This window comes from Anomaloglossus baeobatrachus, chromosome 2, assembly GCF_048569485.1.
Source record: "Anomaloglossus baeobatrachus isolate aAnoBae1 chromosome 2, aAnoBae1.hap1, whole genome shotgun sequence".
NCBI classification, from domain to species: domain Eukaryota; kingdom Metazoa; phylum Chordata; class Amphibia; order Anura; family Aromobatidae; genus Anomaloglossus; species Anomaloglossus baeobatrachus.
The window spans coordinates 107,896,365-107,915,928 of NC_134354.1; positions in this window are offsets into that span (position 1 = coordinate 107,896,365).

Sequence of the window (19,564 nt, forward strand, 5' to 3'; positions counted from 1 at the left end):
AACAAGGAATCAGAAGTGTCATTCCTGACTATTTGTTGCAGCACTGGAGGCTAGAATGGCAACTGAGCCAGTTTCACAGATCTCCTGCTGCATGCCTGTCCACCTACTTTTGGACGTACCACCCCTGTAGTATTCTACACTCCGCCTATTTGTCATTTAGGTATTCTATAGAATGACTAGGAAATGTATGAACATCTGATGTATTTTATACTTTGAGAACGCATTTCCGGAATTGTATACATTGCCTGGGTATTCTATAGAATGCCTGTTTTTACACATTGCCGGTAACATATACACTGCTATTATAATGATCAACCTAATCAATCATTGTTATTTCATATATACTGGAGATCAATATTAGAGAACAATGTCTGATCACTTACTTTTTTCAGAAATAATGTAATCTACATTGATCAACATTTGAAGGTTTTTCTAAGGGGTACACCATGCTACTAGAACAGTGTTTTACAAAAGATCCAAAGTTTATCAACAAAAAACCTTTATTTTGCCCAAAACGCAACGATCATAATTAGAAGACAACAATGACTGTAGCATAGAGAAAGAGTATAACTACATTTTTTGAAGGTAACAACAGTCACCAATCAGTAGGACGTGTACAGGCCTTGGCTTTGAACGACTTCAGCACATCTGCGGCCACAGAACTGTAATAGGGTGACCAGTGCCCTACCGCCCCCACTTCTCTGCTGGTGAATGATGGAATCGCAATGTATATGATTTTTTTGTAAACTGTCTGCATTAATGTAAATTTTCCTGTGTAGTACGGCCGGCTGCCACTAGAGGTCATGGGTCCCGGGTACCTCGGATGGACTGGGAGATGACAGAGCAGCAGGGGGTTAAGTGATCGAGAGAGCTCATCAGCACAGGAAGATATATAAGAGAAGGAACTTCCTGTTACAGACAGATAGGGAAGCCTGTGAAAGAGTGCAGCTCAGGAGAGAGAAGTCCAGGAGTGACAGGAGAGCAGAGTGGATTGAATATGGTGGAGGTGACAGGGACAGGATTGAAGGAGTGAAGGAAGCCCATACCTTCGCAATCCCCCGGTCCCTGCTACAGAAACAGGAAGAAAAGCAAAGTTGTCAGAACGGGCTCTATTGCAGCAGGACATAAGTCTAGAGTGTCATAGAGATGTAAGGAGAAATTGGAGTGCCCCTACCTGAGGCGTTATCGGCTGATACCTGTGGGAAAGCATGTGCGGTGGGAGGGCAAGTGGGTCCGTCCATCCATTAGCCAAGCTGAAAGTCCCATCACCATGCTGGGGGAGTGGGTCCGAAGTGGGAGGTTAAGTCGTCCAATTACAGCCGTCTCTGCAAAGCCGAACCGGATACTGTAGTTAATGTACCTGAAACATAATGATGATGACAAGTCTGCTTTAAAGAATTTGAAACTGTATGCCTGCAAGTTACTCAGTAAAGTGATGCAAGTGTTACCGGGTGTCTGTCTCCTTCCTGACAGAACGGAGCTCAAGGCCCATAGAAGTGAACAGGACCCAGACGAACGGCAGGTGAAAGGTATCACCTCCACACCACATAACACCCACTCCACTCTGCCCCCTGTGTCTGTACTGTGTCGGGGTGGGTTGAGGAGCGCCATGACCCTCGCCCACGACTGCCCCCTCTGGCACTTTAGAGAACATCACCAGTCATTCACACTGCTCTGGTGTGATTTTGGTCCACTCTTCTTCCAGTATCTTCCACAGTTCTTTGACTGTTGTTGGTTTCATGGCCATAACTTTGTCACAAAGGATTTTCCAGAGGTTTTCTATTGGGTTTTAGGTCAGGACACTGGGCTTGACATTTCAATGTTTCAATATTTTCTGTTTCAAAGAACTGCTTTCCCCATTTTTTCTGTGTAACAGGGGGCATTGTCCTGCATAAAAATGGCTGGCTTATTGAGTGATGAACGCAAGTAAGGAACCACGTGTTGTTGAAGAAGGATCTGATACACACTTGCATTCACTCTGCCATGTAGCTGTATGAGAGGTTTAACTCCTGCTGCAGAAAACATTCCCCAAACCATGACACTTCCTCCACCACCTTTCATTGACTTCTTAACACACTTTGGGTTCAGTCTTTCCTCAGTTTGTCAACAAACATAATGTTTCCCATCAGACCCAAATATATTAAACTTGCTTTCATCACTAACATGAGTTGTGGACCACTTCTTCTCTGTCCACACAACATGCTCCTCACCAAAGGTGAGTCTAGCCTTTTGATTCTTTCTGCTAATGAGAGGTTTGATCACTGCAGAGAGGGCTTTCAGTCCAAATGCTCTTAAACGTTGTGACACTGTGTGATGAGACAGATCCTTACAGAGTGGCCTGGGCTCTTGCAGTGGGAAAAAAAAGTTTTTAGTCATCCACCAATTGTGCAAGTTCTCCCACTTAAAAAGATGAGAGAGGCCTGTAATTGACACCATAGGTAGACCACAACTATGAGAGACAAAATGAGAAAACAAATCCAGAAAATCACCTTGTCTAATTTCACAAGATTTTTTTGCAAATTATGGTGTAAAATAAGTATTTGGTCAATAACAAAAGTTCATCTCAATATTTTGATATATATCCTTTGTTGGCAATGACAGAGGCGAAACGTTTTCTGTAAGTCTTCATTAGATTGGCGCACACTGTGGGTCGTATGTTGGCCATTCCTCCATGGAGATCTCCTCTAGAGCAGTGATGTTTTGGGCCTGTCGCTGGCAACACAGAGTTTCAACTCCCTCTAAAGGTTTTCTATGGGGCTGAGATCTGGAGACTGGCTAGGCCACTCCAGGACTTTCATATGCTTCTTACGAAGCCACTCCTTTGTTGCACTGGCTTTGTGCTTGGGACCATTATCATGCTGAAAGACCCAGCCACATTTCATCTTCAATGCCCTTGCTGATGGAAGGAGGTTTTCACTCAAAATCTCACAATACATTGCTCCATTCATTCTTTCATGTACACGGATCAGTCGTCCTGGTTCCTTTGCAGAGAAACAGCCCCAAAGCATGATGTTGCCACCCCCATGCTTCACAGTAGGTATGGTGTTCTTTGGATGCAACTCAGAATTCTGTCTCCTCCAAACATGAAGAGTTGTGTTTTTACTAAACAGTTCTACTTTGGTTTCATCAGACCATATGACATTCTCCCAATACTCTTATGGATAATCCAAATGCTCTCTAGCAAACTTCAGACGGGCCCGGTCATGTACTTGCTTAAGCAGAGGAACGCGTCTGGTACTGTATGATCTGAGTCCCTGGCGACATAGGGTGTTACTGATGGTAGCCTATGTTACGGTGGTCCCAGCTCTATGCAGGTCATTCACTAGGTCCCCCCGTCTGGTTCTGGATTTTTGCTCACTTCTGCTTCTTGTGATCATGTTGACCCCATGGGGTAAGATCTTGTGTGGAGCCCCAGATCGAGGGAGATTATCAGTGGTCTTGTATGTCTTCCATTTTCTTATTATTGCTCCCTCAGTTGATTTCATCACACCAAGCTGCTTGCTTATTGCAGATTCAGTCTTCCCAGCCTGGTGCAGGTCTACAATTTTGATTCTGGTGTCCTTCCACAGCTCTTTGGTCTTCACCATAGTGGAGTTTGGACTGTGACTAAAGGTCCAGTCACACTAAACAACTTACCAGCGATCCCAACAACGATAGGGATCGCTGGTAAGTTGCTAGGAGGTTGCTGGTGAGATGTCACACTGCGACGCTCCAGCGATCCCACCAGCAACCTGACCTGGCAGGGATCGCTGGAGCGTCGCTACACGAGTTGCTGGTGAGCTCACCAGCAACCAGTGACCAGCCACCAGCGCCGCGTGGAAGATGCTGCGCTTGGTAACTAAGGTAAATATCGGGTAACCAACCCGATATTTACCTTGGTTACCAGCGCACGCAGCTACACGTGCAGAGAGCAGGGAGCAGCGCACACTGAGCGCTGGCTCCCTGCTCTCCTAGTTACAGCACACATCGGGTTAATTACCCGATGTGTGCTGCAGCTAAATTTGCACAGAGGAGGGTGCAGCTGCACAGGGTACATATATAGGGTATAGAGTACAGGGTGCAGCTGCACAGAGCAGGGAGCAGCGCACACCGCTTAGCGCTGGCTCCCTGCTCTCCTAGCTACAGCACACATTGGGTTAATTAACCCGATGTGTCCTGCAGCTACATGTGCACAGAGCAGGAGCCGGCACTGACGGTGAGAGCGGCGGAGGCTGGTAACAAAGGTAAATATCGGGTAACCAAGGACAGGGCTTCTTGGTTACCCGATGTTTACAGTGGTTACCAGCCTCCGCAGAAGCCGGCTCCTGCTGCCTGCACATTTAGTTGTTGCTGTCTCGCTGTCACACACAGCGATGTGTGCTTCGCAGCGGGACAGCAACAACTAAAAAATGGCCCAGGACATTCAGCAACAACCAGCGACCTCACAGCAGGGGCCAGGTTGTTGCTGGATGTCACACACAGCAACATCGCTAGCAACGTCACAAAAGTTGTTCGTTAGCAGTGATGTTGCTAGCGATGTTGCTTAGTGTGACGGGGCCTTAAGGTTGTGGACGGGTATCTTTTATACTGATAACAAGTTCAAACAGGTGCCATTACTACAGGTAATAAGTGGAGGACAGAGGAGCCTCTTAAAGGAGAAGTTAAAGGTCTGTGAGAGCCAGAAATCTTGCATGTTTTTTTCTTATTTTCCATCATAGTTTCCAAATAAAATCTTGTCAAATCAGACAAGGTCATTTTCTGGATTTGTTTTCGGATTTTGTCTCTCATAGTTGTGATCTACGTATTATGTCAATTACAGGCCTCTCTCATCTTTTTAAGTGGGAGAATTTTCACAAGTCGTGGCTGACTAAATACTTTTTTTCCCCACTGTATATACAGTATTCTGGTATGCTGTATATAAGGGCTCACTGGTGGTGGCCGCAGCTGACCACAATAGTTTCAAACCAGATGCTAATAAGGGAGTAGAATATTATTTATAATTAATATTATTATTATTATTATTAATATTAATAATAATAATAATAATCAGTCTCATAAAACATGACAGGTCTGTGTAATTAGGCTGATGAGCTTCAGGCTACTGCCTGGGCAGAAAAACTTTACAATTTTACTTTTTACACTGAAATGATTGCTTGCTCTCGGTGGGAGAAGCAAAATAATAATTATGCATTTGTCGCGGGCGGAGGAGGGGACGCTGCGCTCTCCCACTGCTCGGGTCCGGCTGCCGCTGCTGCTGCGGCCGCTGCTGCAGCCGCTGTTGCTCGGTGGCTCGAGCGATGGGCCGGATCCCGGGGACTTGAGCGGCGCTCCTCGCCCGTGAGTGAAAAGGGGTTTGGTTTTGGGGATTTATTGTCCGTGACGCCACCCACGGTTGTGGTGATTTTTGGTAACACCACTGCTGCTCTGTATGGGGATCCCGGGAGCGGTGACAGGGAGCAGCAGAGTTGTTAGTTCTCCCCTCCGTGGGTAGGGGTTGGTTGTCCCGGGGCCCAGTGATGGGGTGGAGGATGAGGGATGGCAAGCCAGGTGCGGGGCCTGGTGAGGTGCAGTTTCGCGGGGGGGGGGCAGCGCTGTGCCTCACGGCACGGTGGTACTCACTCAGCCTGAGACGGTGACACAGTTCTCGGTAAAACACACGGCTGGAAAGACGGTTCCCACGGACGGCTTCGGTTGCTTTTCCCCGGTAGTTAACGGTGACTGTCTCTTTCCCTGCACCTTGTGTGATGTTGGTAGCGATGGGTTCCCACTGGTAACCCGCTCCCCGACTTGGATATGGGCCGGAGGAGCCCCTCTTTGCCCGCAGGCGCTGGCCCTGAAAAACTGGTGCCTTGGCGGTGGCGGTGTCTCTCTCATACGGTTGGACTGTTGCCTTCAATCGGGACTTAGTTGTTTGGAAACCCAGAGGTCCCCTTCACTGACGGATTTGGCAAATTCACGGCGACTCCTAGCCTTGCCGGGATCCGAAAGGCCCCTGCCAATGGTGCTGCCTTCTCCTTGTGTACCGGTCCGGTACCGCCGGGCCACCACCCGTCCACGGTCCTTACGGCACCTCCGATAGGCCACTCCTGCAGACGGTCACCGCCGTCTGCTAACCTTGCTGTCTCCGTCCGGGGCACACACCCGGATGCTCTCAGGCTCTTAAGCTGTCACTTTTCTTTCCAGACTCTAATTCTCCTCTGCACTCAAGCTCTGCCTGAGCTCAACTCTCCCTCTAACTGCCTGTGTTTTCCCTCCTCCAGGACTGTGAACTCCTTGGTGGGTGGAGACCAACCGCCTGGCTCCACCCCCTGGTGTGGACATCAGCCCCTGGGGAAGGCAACAAGGATTTCTGGTCTAGCTTTGATGTACCTAATCGGGGTGTAGGGTGTGGTGATGTCATTACCTGTGACCCCTGGCTTGTCCAGGGCGTCACACATTTATGATACCTTTAATTGGCTAAAACAAAATAAAATAAGTGATGTTACAAAGCAAGATTTCGATACTACTTAGGTCTCTTCATCAGGCATAACAAAGTAACAAAGTATCTGAAGAAATACAAAGATGTACACAAAAAGAGAAGAGGTGGTGTAATAAATGGACATTTAAAAAAAAAAAAAAACAAACAAAAAAACCCAACAAAACACTGAGCCTAGAAAGTGAATTTTTAATTAGTGGTGTAAATGTTTTATTGTACCAATATCCATGTAGGATCAGAGGTTTGGAGCCCTCACTGTCTCTGGAGCAGATTCCTCAGATTGTGTGGTCAGTCATAAATCTTCCTGACAGATTCAGTCCTGTGTGGAGGGAATCACAGAAATTTATATTACCAGACCCTTTGATGATTTTGTGAAGTTGCCTTTAAACATGACAATTTTCATGTTGTTTATGTTGTGTCCTGGACCACACAAATGTTTGGCATGGGGTAAATGGTTTTTTTTGTCTGTAATCGTGTCACGATGAGACCTCATCCTTGCTCTCAGTTTCTGTCTTGTTTCTCCAACAGGGAAACCCCCAGTAAAAAGTGGACATAATTAAAGAGGTTGTCCTCTACTTTTACATTGATGGCCTATTCTTAGAATAGTTCATCACCGTCTGATGGGCCAGGGTCCGACACCCGGTACCCCCGCCAATCACCTGTTCCTGGTGCTGGCGGTGGTAGCCGTCAGCCAAAAATGCTCAGTTCCAGAGCTGCCCTGTCAATTGATAAAGGCCATGGCTGGGTCCTGCACATCTGTCTCCCATTCATATCAATAGGATGTGCAGACCCGGCCGCGGCTGCCATCAGTTGATGGGGTGGCTTTGGAACTGTGTATTTATGACTGCCTGCTGCCGCCACCATCACTGAAGATGGCTGATCTGCAGGGTGCAGGTTCTCGGACCCCAGCTGATCAGACATTGATGTCCTATCCTAAGGATAGGACATCAAAGTAGTGGACCACCTCTTTAAGTAGATATTGAAAGAGGAACATGTGAATGCCCAGCGAATCTCATAGTGCTGTTGTGCATTGCGGATCTGTGTCCCGTCTGTGGTCTTTACATGACTGCAGGGTTTGCAGATCTTCACATTGGTGGGATAAGTTCCTCTTGCTGTATCTTAGGGCATTTGTCAGGACCGGGAGGACGGATGGGCCCAGGAGGTGGATCCACTGGACCGAGTATCCCACCGGGGGGCAGGGTACACGGCAGCCGGAGCACTAGCGTGGCAGGGACAGGTATAACCAGGTCAGCAGAGTCACAGAGTTCTTCAGGACGGTAAGGAAACAGGCACAGGTACCAGGGAGCAAAGACAAGAAGTCTACAGGACACGGCACCAGGGGGCCTGAGCACCTAGCTCAAAAGACAAAGCTTCCAGACACGTTGATCAGGCAACGCCCCTATGGAAGGGCCAGTCTTATATATCCAGCACAGCCGTATGTCACATCCTGCTTCAGGTGTGCTGGGTCCATAAAACCAGGAGAGTGGGCGCGGCCTGGTCCTATACAGAGGCCTGAGGCTAATACTCAGAGTCAGACTCATGAGACCAGGAGCAGGACACAGGAGAGCACGAGCGGGAGCGGCAGCCATGACCGGTGGACACGTGGAGTGGATCAGTGGGTAAGGAGCAGTGCAATGACGGTGAGGCCGGATCAGTGGGCACGGAGCGGTGGTGCGATGCAGGTGCGACTGGATCAGTGGGTACAGAGCGGTGGTGCAATGCAGGTACGACTGGATCAGTGGGTATGGAGCGGTGGTGTGATGCAGGAACCGGCTCAGTGGGTAAGGAGGGCTGCTGGGACACCGGGAGCGTGACAGTACCCCCCCCTTGAAGCCCCCCTCCCCGCGGCCGGGACATGTAGGCGCGCCGAAGAGGGGCAGCAACGTACTTCCGGGACAACCAGGACCGAGCCTCGGGACCGCAATCCACCCAATCAACCAGGAAGGACTGCCTACCCCGGACAGTTTTCATGGCCACTATGTCCCGTATCGGAGAACCCAAGTCAGCGGCAACGGAGGCAACGGATAGGGGAAGACAGTCAGAAGCAGGACTGGAGTCGTGGGCGACCGGTTCGGGCGTCTCGGACCGGGTACAGGATAGTGTGTCATCCTCAGTAGCAGGGGGCACCAAAGTCTCAAGTGCCAGGGATGGTGGAACGACGCTGGACTGCGTCGACTCTGCTTCTGGGTCCGGTGGCACCACAGGCACAAGTGCCAGGAGCTGTGGTACACCGCTGGACTGAGTCGTCGCCTCTTCTTCTTCCTGCGGCATAGCAGGCTCAGGTGACAGGGGCCGAGGAACGGGCTGTAGGCAGTGGTCATGACACAAGGACCCCCAGCGAGTAATAGCGCCAGAGTGCCAACTAATGGCAGGGTCATGGAGTTGAAGCCAGGGTAGGCCCAACAGGAGCTCAGGAGCCATCCTCGGGATCACATAGAAGGTGATGGTCTCAGTATGCAAAGGGCCAACCTGGAGTCTCACTGGTTCAGTGGTATATCGGACAGGTTCGTATAGCAGTTTGCCGTCCACGGAGGCGAACCAGAGGGGCTTGGCAAGCGGGATCACAGGTATCTGGTATCGGTCCACTGCAGACTGGTGTATGAAATTAGCCGCTGCCCCAGAATCGATGTGGGCCTCTGCTGTGAACCTGGTCTTCTTCGTCGTCACCTGGACAGTCTGTGTAAGTGGAACGGAGGGGATTCCGGTGCCAAGGGTAGCGGTTCCCACCATCCCTTGGGCCTGGGGTCTACCAGGTTTCTCAGGGCATGTCCGAAGCATGTGTGACCCGTCTCCACAATAGAAGCACAGGCCCAGGGCGAGCCGTTCTGCACGGCGTTGCTTGGCTTGGTTCAGTCGGTCAATTTGCATGGGTTCCGGAAACATGTCACAGGAAGGCAGGGGCAAAGGAGCGGTAGGCCTCTGCGGGGACAAGGCGTGACGGGGTGGTCGCTTCTCCCGGAATACCTCTTTGGTTCGCTCCTGGAAACGGAGGTCAATCCGGGTGGCTAAGGATATTAAAGCGTCCAAGGTGCGTGGAACGTCACGGCCAGCAAGCTCGTCTTTGACGCGGCCAGAGAGTCCTTCCCAAAAGGCCGCCGTCAAGGCCTCATTGTTCCAGCCCAGCTCAGAGGCGAGCGTGCGGAACTGGATGGCGTATTGGCCGACGGTCAGGGTCCCTTGGCGTAGCCGGAGGAGCGAAGAGGTCACTGTGGTGGTACGTCCGGGTTCATCGAATGTACTTCGGAAAGCGTGCAAGAATTCCCGGATGTTAGTGGTCATTGGATCCTCATTCTCCCACAGGGGGTTAATCCAGGCTAGAGCTTCGCCTTCCAAGTGTGACATCAGGAATGCCACTTTAGCCTGGTCTGAGACAAACAAATGAGGAAGCAACTTGAAATGCAGGGAGCACTGGTTCAAGAAGCCGCGGCAGGACTTGGGATCCCCTGCATAGCGAGGCGGAGCAGCGAGGCGAAGTTGCGAGGCCGTGGCGGAAACTGGTTCGGAGCCGGAGACTGGTTGCTGCGTGGACTCAGACGAGGCAGCGGTCTGCAGTGTATATAACCGGTGGTCCATGGACGCCAGGAATTTCAGCATCCGGTGTAAGGTGTCACGCTGTTGCACCAGTTCCTGGCGTAGTTCGGCCAGCTCAGATGTTTGTGCTCCAGCGGGATCCATGGCCTGATCAAACTGTCAGGACCGGGAGGACGGATGGGCCCAGGAGGTGGATCCACTGGACCGAGTATCCCACCGGGGGGCAGGGTACACGGCAGCCGGAGCACTAGCGTGGCAGGGACAGGTATAACCAGGTCAGCAGAGTCACAGAGTTCTTCAGGACGGTAAGGAAACAGGCACAGGTACCAGGGAGCAAAGACAAGAAGTCTACAGGACACGGCACCAGGGGGCCTGAGCACCTAGCTCAAAAGACAAAGCTTCCAGACACGTTGATCAGGCAACGCCCCTATGGAAGGGCCAGTCTTATATATCCAGCACAGCCGTATGTCACATCCTGCTTCAGGTGTGCTGGGTCCATAAAACCAGGAGAGTGGGCGCGGCCTGGTCCTATACAGAGGCCTGAGGCTAATACTCAGAGTCAGACTCATGAGACCAGGAGCAGGACACAGGAGAGCACGAGCGGGAGCGGCAGCCATGACCGGTGGACACGTGGAGTGGATCAGTGGGTAAGGAGCAGTGCAATGACGGTGAGGCCGGATCAGTGGGCACGGAGCGGTGGTGCGATGCAGGTGCGACTGGATCAGTGGGTATGTGAAGCCCCGCTAGTATGTGTCGGTGCAGTACCTTCAGGGACTCCACGTGGATGGAACAGTCTGGTCACAGGTAGGGAACCTTCTTCTTTTATTGTCGTGACGCCACTCTCAGTATTGCGGTCAGCGGGGACCGCCACTGCAGATTAAGGGGATGCCTGGGGCTGATGGTGGGTGCAGTCAGTATGTTAGCCCCCTGAGAGTGAGGCAAGCCCCAGGCCCCGGTGTATGTGTGTGGGACCACAGGTCGCAGAATGACTCAAACACAGTCCAAGAAGTCTTTCAACGTGTTTACTCACTGTTTGGAGGTCACGGTGAGATGCCCGGGCGACACTGTGATAACCAGGTGGAACCAGGAATTCCAGGAGGCCGTTCTGAGGGTAGCTGTCCACTCGCCTTCCTTGCACTCTTTCTGTTTTAGGAGGATCCTTTGCTTGAAGCGTGGTAGGACCCCTCCAGGGAAGCTGTTACCACCCTGCTCCCCTCTCTCTGGCTCGTCTGCCGGCAGCGTGGCCTTGGTGGGATGGCTTCTGGCCCTGTCCCCTTATGGGCCTGGTGATTGCTGCTTGGCTCAAGCTCTGTGTAGTCGTGGGGAGGGTATGAAGTACCCCCTCCACCTGTAGGTTAAGCAGCTCTGGATGATCTGCTGCCTGTGCTGGGGACCTAGTTCCCCTTGTGTGCTCGGATACTGGGATCTCCGTACTCAGCCACCCTTCTCTCTGGATGGTTTTCAGGCCGACCCACGGTACTCCTTTCTCCCCCGCTTTCAGCTACTGCACTCCTCAGGACCTGTCTCACACTCTAGAGCTCCTCTGCCCTGCTTCCTCACACTTCAACTTCTTCCTCTCGACTCCTTCTACCTCTCTCACTTCCTCTCTGCCCTGCTTCCTAGCAACCAGCCCCTGAACACACCCCCAGCTGGGAATTGAAAGTTAACTCCTTCTGGCTACTCAAGGGTCCCCTCTGGTGATGTGGGAGGCCTGATCACTATATGTTTGTGTGTGCACCTCATCCTGGCCTTTGGAGATTACCTGGAAGCATTGCTCCCGCATGGGTGCAATACTCTGTGGTGCCTGACCAGGTCAGGGGCGCCACATTCCCCCTTAGTTATCATCAGCACGTCCTCGGGCTGCAAAGACAAGAGAAAAAGGTAAATACAAACTTTTCCCACACAGGGGCAATTATTTACATTTAAACATGCCAGGTACCATTCCACCACCAACCACCCACATGTCCGAACCCACCCAAAAACCTCCAGGAGGTAGGTCGCCGGTCCTTTTGGTGACCAGGTCTGGGCCATCACATTCCCCAGACCTTTCCTCCAATCTTCCTCTCCTGAGGGGAGTGGTGTAAGGTAGGCCCCATAAACAGGCGTACCCGCTTCCGAGTGTTGGAGGGCAGGCCCCATAAACAGGCGTGCCCCCTTGTTGGTGCAGAGCCATGCCCCTCAACAGGCAGACTCTGTGGTTGATACCAAGGAGGCAACTTTTTACAATGCAAAGTTTGTGGTTAAAGCCAGTTCATAACCAGTGGTCTAACATTTTAAGGAGGTCTCACAATAGTCCTTGTGGGCACATTTCGCTTAAACGTTACTTAACTGTAACAGGTTAAACATTACATTTCATACCGTCACTTTGAACTAAACTGTATTTTCTCTATAGCGTAATGGGAGCTGACCAAAGTTGCTGCGGGTTGATCTACGCAGTACTACACTGTCATCTGTCTGAGGTTGTGTCCTCCCACCCGATGTATGTGTCTCAATGTGAATAATGGGTGTACTGGGTATTGATACCAGTGCATGGTCTTCTGCTTCAGCTACATTTGGCTCTTCCAGGTTCTGAACAGGTTCTTCTGGGTCTCTTACTTCTCCAGATTGAGGGAATGTAATAACCGGAATAACTACTGCTCCATTGTATTGAGGCCAACTTGCTGGAAAATCTCCAAGGACAGTATGGATCATCTTTTCTTTTGGTTCTTGAACTGGCAAAGGGTTGGGAATTTCTTCAGGGGTTCTTAGTTGTTCAGGACATTTCTTTAAGCGATCTCTAGAAACGACAGCTGTTGTTTTTCCTCCATCCTTGCTGATAAGGCATGTCTTTTCATTGCTAAGCGTCGATGGTAACACAGTATAGGGTTCTTCTTCCCAGTGATTGTCAAGTTTATGACGTCTTCTCTTCCTTTTGAGAACTATATCTCCTGGCATCAAGGGAACAGCAGGTGCTTTCCGATTGTAGGCCTTTTCTTGTTTCTCACGCTGCTGAGTCAGGCTTCGCTCCACACACTCTTGTACTTTCTTGTATTGGGCTTGGCGGTTGGAATCCCAATCAGCACCTTGTAGATGGTCTTCAGGGGTCTCAACTCCCATTTCCAGATCTACTGGCAATCTCCCTGGTCTGGCCCTCATCAGGTATGCCGGTGTGCAGTTCGTGGAACTCACAGGGATGTTGTTATACATGTCCACTAGATCGGGCAGTTTTTCCGGCCACTGACTTCGTTCTTCTAGTGGGAGCGTCTTCAGAAGGTCGAGAATGATGTGGTTCATCTTCTCACACATGCCATTGGTCTGGGGATGGTAAGGCGTAGTACGGATCTTCTGGCAGCCGTATAGGTTACAAAACTCCTTAAACACTTCAGCTTCAAAGGCTGGTCCTTGGTCAGTGAGCACTTGATCTGGATAGCCATGTGGTCGACAGAAGTGTGTCTGGAAAGCTTTGGCTGCAGTTTGACCTGTCAAGTCCTTGACTGGTACTACCACCAGGAATCTGGAGTAGTGGTCAACCATAGTGAGAGCGTAGTTGTAGCCTTGTCTGCTGGGTGCCAACTTTACATGGTCCAGGGCCACGATCTCCAGGGGCCGTTTAGTTTGGATTGGCTGGAGTGGTGCTCTCTGGCTGTGCTGGTCTTTTCTTCTAAGATTGCAGGGCCCGCAGTTTCGACACCACTTCTCTAGGGCAGATCTCATGCCCACCCAGTAGAATCTTACTTTAAGTAGGGCCTCCAGTTTCTTCCAACCAAAGTGGCCTGCACCATTGTGATAGGCTTCTAGCACCATCCTCGTATCCTTCTGTGGTACAATCACTTGCCACACCTTCTCATGCGTCCTCGGGTCAATGATGCTCCTGTAAAGTTTGTCTTGATAGATGAATAATCGACCCCTCTCCTTCCATAGGTACTGTGCCTCAGGTGGGGCTCCTTTGTCAAGGCTGGCGCCCGGCTGGCTGATCAGTTTCTTTACCAAGCCTACCGCTGGATCATTTTCCTGGGTCTCCTTCCAGTTGTAGTGAGGTAGTGGGTTCAGGGTCACCTCTTGGCGGTTGGCACGCGACTGCCGACACTGTTTTGCTCCATGGCGATGGAACGCTGGCAGCTCAATCTCTTCAAGATCATCTACATCTTCACCCTCGTCTGCTAGGTGAGGCATCCTGGACAGAGCATCTGCGTTGCCGTTCTTGCGGCCAGCTCGATACTTGACAGTAAAGTCATAATTCGCCAGTCGGGCTACCCAACGCTGCTCCATGGCACCCAATTTAGCAGTATCCAAGTGGGTCAGGGGGTTGTTGTCCGTGAAGACAGTGAATTTGGTGGCTGCCAGGTAGTGCTTGAACCGCTCTGTGATAGCCCATACCATGGCCAGGAACTCTAGCTTGAATGAGCTATAATTCTCCGGGTTTCTTTCAGTAGGCCTGAGCTTCCTGCTGGCGTAAGCAATCACACGCTCTTTGCCTCCCTGCACCTGTGAAAGCACTGCTCCCAGTCCCACATTACTGGCATCGGTGTACAGTACGAATGGCAGACCGTAGTCTGGGTAGGCTAGGATCTCTTCACCCGTCAAGGCCCCTTTCATTTGTCTGAAGGAGTGTTCTTCTGCTTCTCCCCAGTGAAATGGCGGGCCGGAGATCTTTCCTCTCTTCTTTGGGTGGCCTACCAGGAGCTCTTGCAAAGGCGCTGCCATTTTCGTGTAGCCCTTGATGAACCTTCTGTAGTAGCCTACCAAGCCAAGGAACTGACGTACCTCCCGGACGGTAGTAGGTGTGGGCCATTCCTGGATGACTGTGACCTTCTCTGGGTCCGGTGCTACTCCTTCTGCACTGACCACGTGACCTAGGTACTGGACCTTTGGCTTCAGTAGATGGCACTTGGATGGTTTCAGCTTCATTCCATATCGGGATAGTGCTTCAAAGACTTCAGCCAGGTGTTTCAGGTGGTCCTCGTAGGTCTTGGAGTACACGATGACATCATCCAGGTAGAGCAGGACGGTTTCAAAGTTGAGGTGCCTTAGGCAGCATTCCATAAGCCTCTGGAAGGTCCCGGGGGCATTGCAGAGTCCAAATGGCATGCTGTTGAACTCACAGAGGCCCATTGGGGTGGTGAAGGCCGTCTTCTCCCGATCTTCTTCTGCTACAGATACTTGCCAGTAGCCACTAGTAAGATCTAGGGTAGAAAAGTAGTTAGAGGCTTTCAAGGCAGCGAGGGATTCCTCTATCCTTGGCAAAGGGTAGGCATCCTTGTGTGTTATCTGATTTATCCGTCTGTAATCCACACACATCCTCATCGTGCCATCCTTCTTTCTTACCAGGACCAGGGGAGCCGCCCAGGGGCTGCAACTGTCCCTTATGACGCCTGCCTCCTTCATGTCCTTCAGCATGTCCTTTGTGCGCTGGTAATGGGCTGGTGGAATAGGCCTATGTCTTTCCTTAATGGGAGGATGACTGCCTGTGGGTATGTGATGTTGCACCCCTTTGATCCTACCAAAGTCTAGTGGGTTCTTACTAAAGACCTGCTCGTATTCCTGCACGACCCTGTAAACCCCATGTTTCTGGTAGTCGGGTGTAGAGTCAGTCCCCACGTGTAGTTTCTGGCACCAATCCTCTAACTGCTTTTGGGAGGTCTCGCCCTCTTTTGAGTCAGCTTGTGTCAGGGGACCTACAGGTGTTATGGCGTCATCTGAGCATGTAAACAGTTTGGCTATGGTAGCGTACCTTGGTAGTCTGGCTTCCTCCTCCCCACAGTTCAACACTCGTACAGGCACTCGTCCCTTGTGTACATCAACTACCCCCCTGGCTGTCAGAATCGTGGGCCAGTGGTCTGAATGAGTGGGCTCTAGTACAGCCTGGTAATCTTGTCCTCTGAGACCTACCGCTGCTCTACACCACATCATCATTTCACTCCGTGGGGGTATCACAATGGGGTTTGCATCCATCACCCGTACACTACCAATCTCACCGCCAGTCTGTTTTATCTGTTGCTTCCTCAGAATGATTCGGATCTCCTTTTGCAAGGCTCTTTTCGACCCGCCCTCAGCACCTTCAACAATCTGGTGAAGCAACAACAACACTTCCCCTAGGCAATTTTCTATGACATTAGTGCCTAAAATCATTTGCGGGTTCCTTTCTCTAATATCAGTGTCCACAACAATCAGTCCTTGTCCCTTCATTTCCTGCCTTCCCACCTTTATGGTTACCTCTTTGACCCCGATCTGGTCTATAGGTTGTCCGTTGGCAGCATAGATGGTGAGGGAGGGGTCCGGTGGTCGGAGATCGTCGTCCGACCAAAACCTCCGATAAAGGACATACGGGATCGTGGTGACCTGAGAGCCGGTGTCCAATAACGCCGGGGTAGGGATCCCGTCCAGGACGATGGACAGGACAGGACGTCCACCCACGTACTGATCACAGCAGCGACTTGGGCCTGATCTTCTTAATCCTGAGGACTGGCCCCCGGCCCCAGGTTTGGCTCGTTTAAAGGACAGGCCCTTGCATAGTGTCCTGCCTCCTGGCAACGACGACAGATGGGTTGTCCAGATGAGTCATAGCGATCACTGCTCCTGCCTCGGGTTGGGGGACCTCTTCTCCTCCGCATCCAAGGGACGTCCTCTGGGTTGTCAGCTAGCAGGATCCGATGAGGGACTTTGGTCTCTGAGGGCAACTGCATTGCTTTCAGGATTTGTGCGACATCCTTAGTGAGCTGTTGCACCTGGGAGGATAGTGTATTTATAGTCTCTGCTGACGCGTTGAGTCCTTTTGCAGTTACCAGGGACTGCGAGGAGGATTCCGCTCCTGCAGCCGTGGAACTGGCAGGCCATGCTGGTGCGACGGGGTCTGTGTCCACAGGAGGTTGGAGTGCTTTCACTGCCCTGTCTTTCAGAATGGCAAAGTCCACGTCAGGGTGTTCCAGGGACCACAGCTTCATCTGCTTCCCATCCTCGGGAGAGCGCAGGCCCCGCAAGAATTGTTCCTTCATCGTCCGGTTTCCTTCCTGATCACTGACAGGGTCCACCAGCTTGAGAGCCCGTAGTGCAGCCTGCAGCCTGAGGGCATAGTCTCTTATACTATCTTGGGGCTTCTGACGGCAGTTATAGAAGTCCGTCCTCAGCTCTCCCTCTGTGCGGTGTTCAAAAGCAGCTGCTAGTTTGGCAAAGATGGTCTCAACAGAGCTCCGGTCATCATTGGTCCAGGACTCAGCTTCCAATTCTGCTGCTTCAGTCAATTGTCCCAGCACCACAGCGGCCCTCTGCTTACCAGTCATCGCGTGCATGTCTAGCAGGGTGTTGATCTTCTTCTTAAACCCGGTCAGCGTGTCTATTTTACCGGCGTATTGGGGCAGCCATTGCGCTCCTGGGACATACAGCAAGGAAACTGGCATTATGGGGGAGATTTCAGCCGGCGCGGCTGCGACCGCGGCACCGGCACCAGGCGCTGCTGCGTCCAGCGCGACGGGGGCTGGCATCGCTTGGGCTGCGTCGCCCTGACCAGGGGCATTACCTCCTGCAGCGTCCATTTTTCTTCAAAAATCTGCGCGCCCCCTTTCCACTTCCTGGGTCAGAACGCTCTCTGAATTGTGGGGATTCTGGGGCGGCCACACCTCTTCGTGGGCGGTGCTCTTCTCCCTCGCGCGGGCTGCAGCGCGCGCTTTTGAAGATGGCAATATGGCGGCGGTTCAATTTTTGCGGTCGGACCTCTGAGGCACACGGTCACCTGTCTGAACAGGTCTAGTCCTTATCCTGTTCGTGACGCCAGAAGTTGTGAAGCCCCGCTAGTATGTGTCGGTGCAGTACCTTCAGGGACTCCACGTGGATGGAACAGTCTGGTCACAGGTAGGGAACCTTCTTCTTTTATTGTCGTGACGCCACTCTCAGTATTGCGGTCAGCGGGGACCGCCACTGCAGATTAAGGGGATGCCTGGGGCTGATGGTGGGTGCAGTCAGTATGTTAGCCCCCTGAGAGTGAGGCAAGCCCCAGGCCCCGGTGTATGTGTGTGGGACCACAGGTCGCAGAATGACTCAAACACAGTCCAAGAAGTCTTTCAACGTGTTTACTCACTGTTTGGAGGTCACGGTGAGATGCCCGGGCGACACTGTGATAACCAGGTGGAACCAGGAATTCCAGGAGGCCGTTCTGAGGGTAGCTGTCCACTCGCCTTCCTTGCACTCTTTCTGTTTTAGGAGGATCCTTTGCTTGAAGCGTGGTAGGACCCCTCCAGGGAAGCTGTTACCACCCTGCTCCCCTCTCTCTGGCTCGTCTGCCGGCAGCGTGGCCTTGGTGGGATGGCTTCTGGCCCTGTCCCCTTATGGGCCTGGTGATTGCTGCTTGGCTCAAGCTCTGTGTAGTCGTGGGGAGGGCATGAAGTACCCCCTCCACCTGTAGGTTAAGCAGCTCTGGATGATCTGCTGCCTGTGCTGGGGACCTAGTTCCCCTTGTGTGCTCGGATACTGGGATCTCCGTACTCAGCCACCCTTCTCTCTGGATGGTTTTCAGGCCGACCCACGGTACTCCTTTCTCCCCCGCTTTCAGCTACTGCACTCCTCAGGACCTGTCTCACACTCTAGAGCTCCTCTGCCCTGCTTCCTCACACTTCAACTTCTTCCTCTCGACTCCTTCTACCTCTCTCACTTCCTCTCTGCCCTGCTTCCTAGCAACCAGCCCCTGAACACACCCCCAGCTGGGAATTGAAAGTTAACTCCTTCTGGCTACTCAAGGGTCCCCTCTGGTGATGTGGGAGGCCTGATCACTATATGTTTGTGTGTGCACCTCATCCTGGCCTTTGGAGATTACCTGGAAGCATTGCTCCCGCATGGGTGCAATACTCTGTGGTGCCTGACCAGGTCAGGGGCGCCACAGGTACAGAGCGGTGGTGCAATGCAGGTACGACTGGATCAGTGGGTATGGAGCGGTGGTGTGATGCAGGAACCGGCTCAGTGGGTAAGGAGGGCTGCTGGGACACCGGGAGCGTGACAGCATTGAGCTTCTGATCATGATATTTGTTAAATCTGGAGGTTGCCTATAGTCTTGGAATATTATTTTTAGCCGGTCATCCTTGTGTACCTTGTGTAGGATATGGTGAAGTTTCCTACCAGACGTTTAAGCACTTTAGACTGTGGGCTGTAGGTCACCACCAGAGATTTACACTAATGCCCAAGATAACTATACATTTTTAGCTAAACGCAGTATAGATGATACCTGTGTGATTGCTGGGGGTGCCACTTCTTGACTCCTCTAGAAAATGCTGACACTAATCTGACATATCTGGTGGGAGTACAATTTCAAATGATTTATTTGGGAATCTAAAGAAAATATCTCATGGACGAGAAAACTATCTCTTCCACAAGCCTTACTTTAGTTGTCCACATGAAAAGAACAGTAATGGTTAATCTCTAACTCTCTCTTTTGGAGTCCAGCAAGAGAAAATGAATGAAAACTGTCAGGCCATGGGCAAAATGTTATTCCTGTATCCTTAGCAGCTGGCATCCTTCCTTGGTTGCTAACCAGGGTGACAATGTTACTATGCAAAAGGATCTAACAAGTCTAATGAAGTGGTAACTGGAGGGGGAGGTTATGGAAATCACTGCTAA